Source organism: Pongo abelii, chromosome 22 (assembly GCF_028885655.2).
Source record: "Pongo abelii isolate AG06213 chromosome 22, NHGRI_mPonAbe1-v2.0_pri, whole genome shotgun sequence".
NCBI classification, from domain to species: Eukaryota; Metazoa; Chordata; class Mammalia; order Primates; family Hominidae; genus Pongo; species Pongo abelii.
Window position 1 is genome coordinate 2,689,797 of NC_072007.2, and position 5,000 is coordinate 2,694,796.

Below are 5,000 nucleotides of genomic sequence, written 5' to 3' on the forward strand. Positions count from 1 at the left end.
TTTTGTATTTTGAGCAAAGACGGAATTTCACCATATTGGCCTGGCTGGTCTCGAACTCCTGACCTAGCGATCCACCGCCCCCCCTCCCCACCGCCTTGGCCTCCCAAACCGTGCCGGGAGCACGGGCCTCAGCCACCGCGCCTGGCCGATTCCTTCTTTTTTTCAATCTTTTCTGCACGCTGCGGTGTGTGAACATACGTATATGTGTCTATAGGTATAAGATATATCTATATAGAGAGAGAGATATATCTATACCTATAGATGTAGATAGAGACAGATATGTACATACATACATATATACATACACCGACAAAAATATCTACTGATAAAACTATATATTTCCATAATTAAGACATGCTTATAGATGTTCATGTATGAACATGTATGACATAAAATCCCATTTCATTTACATATACCTGTATATGTATTTCCTTCCTTCCTTCCTTCCTTCCTTCTTTCGTTTGTTTATTATTTATTAACCATTTTCGTTTATTTTCTTTCCTTTTTGGGCCTGCCTGGTCTCGGGGCCCGGCGGGGCGTGCGCGTCCGGCGCCGTCCGTCCGTCCGTTCGTCTTCCTCCCTCCCCGCCGACCACGGGCGGGGCGGGGCGGGGCGGGGCTGTGGGGGGGCGGGCGCGCGTCCCCGGTCGGCGCGCCCCGCTTCTTCGGCTCCCGCCTCCTCCCCGTTCCCCGCCGGGGCGGCTCGTCCGCTCCGGGCTGGGACGGAGCTCGGGGAGCGTGGGTGGGAGCCGCGGAGGCGGCCGCGCCGAGCCGGGTCCGTGGCCCGCCGGCCCCCGTCCCGGGGGTGGCCGCCCGGGCCAGGGGGTCGCCCACCCGGGGTCCCGGCCCTCGTGCGTCCTTCCCCCTCTTTCCTCCGAGGGTGGCGGGAAGCGGGCGGCGGCGAGGCCCGGGGCGTCCCCACACACGGGCGACCTCGGCTGGCGGCCGCTCCTGTTTCGGACCTCCGGGGTCGATCGGCGGCCGCCCGCGAGCCCCGGACTCGGCAGGCGGCCCGCCGTGTCCCGGGTCGACCGGCAGGCCGGCCGCTGGCCGTTCCCTCCGCGGGCTGCGGTGGATCGCTGCGAGGGCGCCGATCCCCGTTCACGCGCGGGTGCCCTTCACCGGCCTCGGCCTTCGGTGGAGCTGGGACCACGCGGAACTCCCTCTCCTACATTTTTCTCTGCCCCATTTGGAGTTTGCGTCCGCGGGACTTTTAAGAGGGAGGGAGTCGCTGTTGCCGTCGGCCAGTAATACTCCCTCTTGTTTTTTTTTGGTCGTGTGGGGGTGGGGGGGTGGGTGGTTTTCCTCGCCGCCCCCCGCCGCCCCCATTCTTTCCTTCTTCCTTCTTTCTGGAGACGGAATCTCGCTCTGTCGCCCAGGCTGGAGCTGGAGCGCGTTGGTGCCTCCTCGGCTCGCCGCCGCCGCTGCCTCCAGGGCTCTCAAGCGAACAGCAGTTTTTGTATTTTGAGCGAAGACGGAATTTCACCATATTGGCCGGGCTGGTCTCGAACTCCTGACCTAGCGATTCCCCCCACCCCCTCCCCCCGCCTCGGCCTCCCAAAGCGTGCCGGGAGTACGGGCGTCGGCCACCGCGCCCGACCGATTCCTTCTGGTTTTCAATCTTCTTTTCTCCACGCTGCTGTGTGTGAACATACATATATCTATCTAGATAGATAGATACGTAGATATGGACACACGGACACGTACCTACACCGACGAAAATATCTAGTGATAAAACTAGACATTTCCATCATTCATACATGTGTATAGGATAGATGCTAATTTTAATGGATGAACGTGTATGACGTAAAAACCCATGTCATTTACATATACCTGTATATGTATATCCTTCGTTTATTATGGATTAACAATGTTCGTGTATTTATTTCCTTTTCTTTTGGGGCCTGCCTGATCTTCTCACTCTGGGCTCTGGTGACCTCAGGCTCCCAAGTAGCTGGGATGGGACTACAGGGATCTCTTAAGCCCGGGAGGCAGAGGCGAACGTGGGCTGTGATCGCGCGCCTCCACTCCGGCTGGGCTGGGCTGGGCTGGGCTGGGCTGGGCTGGGCTGGGCTGGGCTGGGCTGGGCTGGGCTGGGCTGGGCTGGGCTGGAGAGAAAACGGTGGATTGTCATCTTCATTACCTTACCTTTTAGCTTTATTCGTACCCTCTTATTTGCTTCTTTATTCTCATGGGTTATTCTAGGTCATTGTCATGTTCATCGTTTGCTTGCTTGTTTCATTGGTTTCCTTCCTTCCCTGCCTCTGTCGCCCGGGATCACCCCAGCCTCAACGCTTTCGACCGACCGACCGAGTGGCCGTCCTGCGTCTCATCCCTCCCGTCCCCGTTTCCTGGGACTATGGGCGTGCACCACCACACCGGGTGACTTTTATGTTCTTTCTCATATCTCATGTTTTCCGTAGGTAGGTAGGCAGGTATCTGTGTATGTGTGTATGTGAGTGAGATGGGGTCCGGCGTTCTGTCGTGTGGCCCGGGCTGGTCTCGGACTCCTGTTCTCGAGCGATCCGCCTGCCTGCCTCGGCCGCCCGCGCTGCTGCTGTGACAGGCGTGAGACGCTGCACCTGGCTCATTCTATAGTTGCCTGCCTGCCTGCCTGCCTGCCTGCCTGCCTGCCTGTCAATCGTCTTCTTTTTAGTACGGGTGTGCTCTCGCTTTGTTGTCCATGCTCTGGGCACACGTGATCGCTTTTTAAACTATGATTATTATTATTGCAGGTGTCGTCTCACACGTCGAGGTGATCTCAAACGTCTACGCTCCGGCCGTCCTTCCACGTCGGCCTCCCACAGTGCTGGGATGACACGCGTGGGCACGGTACGCTCTGGTCGTATTTCTCGTGGGTCGGTTCTTTCCGTTTTATGCACGCGGAATGCGAACAGATAAAATTTTGAGACGCGTCTCACCGATCTCCCCTCCCCCATCCCCCTCCCCCCTCCCCCCTCCCCCTCCCCCCTCCCCCTCCCCCTCCAGACGGAGTTTCACTCTTGTCGCCCAGGGTGGACTACGATGGCGTGATCTCGGCTCGCTGCGACCTCCGCCTCCCGGGTTCGAGTGATCCTCCTGCCTTGGCCTTCCCGAGGAGCTGGAATGACGGTGAAGCGCCGTCGTGCCCGGCTGACTTTTATATTTTTAGTACAGATGGGGTTTCTCTGTCTTGGTCAGCCTGGTCTTGAGCTTCCGAACGTTGGACGATTTTAACTTTCTTGGTGGTTGCTTTTCTCTTTCTTTTTCTTTTCTTTTCTTTCCTTCTCCTCCCCCCACCCACTCCCCCTGTCCTCCTCGTCCTCCTCCTCCTCCTTTTTCATCTCTTTCAGCTGGGCTCTCCTACTTGTGTTGCTCAGTTGCTCACGCTGGTCTCCAACTCCTGCCCTTGATGCTTCTCCCGTCACACCCACCGTCTGGTTGTTGAGATGAGCACCTCTTGTAAAATGGAAAAGATGAAAAAAATAAAGACGGAGGTGAAAAGCACGGAGTGAACCTGTCTCTTGCCGTCTCCCGGGGTGTCCCTTGGACCCCGAGAGACGGAGGGAGCTTGGCTGAGTGGGTTTTCGTGGCTGAATCCTCCCGAGGGCCTCCTTCCCTCTCCCCCTTGTCCCCGCTTCTCCCCCGGCCGAGGCTCCCGCCGCCGCCGTGGCATTTTCCGTAGGAGAGCTGTGGGAGAGGACCGACGCGGCTTCCGGATCTAGATCCCGCCGGACCTCTCTGGCTCGGCGTCCCCCGCCGGCTACCCGCCGCCTTCCGGGGAGCTCTGAGGCGGATGCCCCCCGCCCCCGTCACGTCCCGCTACCCTCCCCCGGCTGGCCTTTGCTGGGAGACCCCGGGGGAACCGCGTGGACGCTGCTTTCCGACCCTCCGGTGAACACTTCCGCCGGATGCCCCGGGTGGGCCGGATGGGATGAGACTGGACCGCTCCGGACCGTGCTGTTCTTGGGGGTGGGTTGTCGTACAGGGTGGACCGGCGGCCCCGGCGTTGGAAAGGGTGCGCGGGGGTGGAGCTGTCACGTGGGATGCCCTCCTTCCCCTCGGCCTGCCTTCGGCTTCCTCGGGCGTGAAGACGACTTCCCGTCACGACCACTTTTCTCCCCTTTCTCCACCACACGGATGAGACGCATGAGAGGGAGAAACAGCTCCATAGATACTGATGACCTTCATTTGTGGAATCCTCAGTCACCTACACACAGACAGGTGACTACACGGGGACCCAAATCGGACACCGTTTCCGGGTCCTCATGGTGGGATTCGTCGGTCTCTCTCTCTCTCTCTCTCTGTCACACACACACACACACACACACACGATTTCCGTATCTAGTTCACAAAGCACACTCACTTACCCTTTCCCCGGTACGCAGGCTGAGTGAAACCCACCCCGCCCTCCACCCGTCGGCTGACGAAACCCCTTCTCTATGATATATGAACGAGACGGTCTGGGCCGGGCACGGTAGCTCACGCCTGTCACTCCGGCACTTTGGGAGGCCGAGGCGGCTGGATCGCTTCAGGCCGGGAGTTCCAGACCGACCGCGCTGGCCGACGCGGCGAAACCCCGTCTCTCTGAAAAACAGAACGGTGAGCCGGGCCTGGTGGCCTGGGCTTGGGATCACGACTGCTCGGGAGACTGGGGCGGGCGAGTGGCTCCGACCGGGGAGGCCGAGGTTGCGATGAGCTGAGATCGTGCCACGGCGATCCGGCCTGGATGACGGAGCGAGACCCTGTCTCGATAGAATCGTAATGTTATTAGAAGGTGACTTGTGCCTGGTGATGGCCGCCTGTCGTCGCGGCTGAGAGGCTGCGATGAGGAGAAGATCGCTTGAGGCCCCGCGGGTCGAGGCTTCGGTCGGTCGGCCGTGACCCGCTGTATCCTGGGCGGTCACCGGTCGAGGACATAGGCCCCCTCCCCGTTTTCCTTTCTTTTCTTCCCTTCTCTTTTCTTCTTTTTTCTTCTCTTTTCTTCTTTCTTTCTTTCTTCTTTTTCCTTTCCTTCTTCCC

General features: G+C 59.0%; 1 long non-coding RNA gene across 2 annotated transcripts; it reads left to right on the forward strand.

The window, feature by feature from the left end:
- Positions 1–2,101: 2,101 nt before the first annotated feature.
- Positions 2,102–3,483, forward strand: LOC134760839 (uncharacterized). 2 transcript variants are annotated; one of them, XR_010138842.1, is made up of 3 exons: positions 2,102–2,381; positions 2,735–2,831; positions 2,988–3,483. It is a non-coding gene; the product is annotated as an uncharacterized LOC134760839 (long non-coding RNA). The 2 variants fall into 2 exon arrangements; XR_010138843.1 differs by having other exon boundaries at positions 3,013–3,477.
- The last annotated feature ends 1,517 nt before the right edge of the window (positions 3,484–5,000 follow it).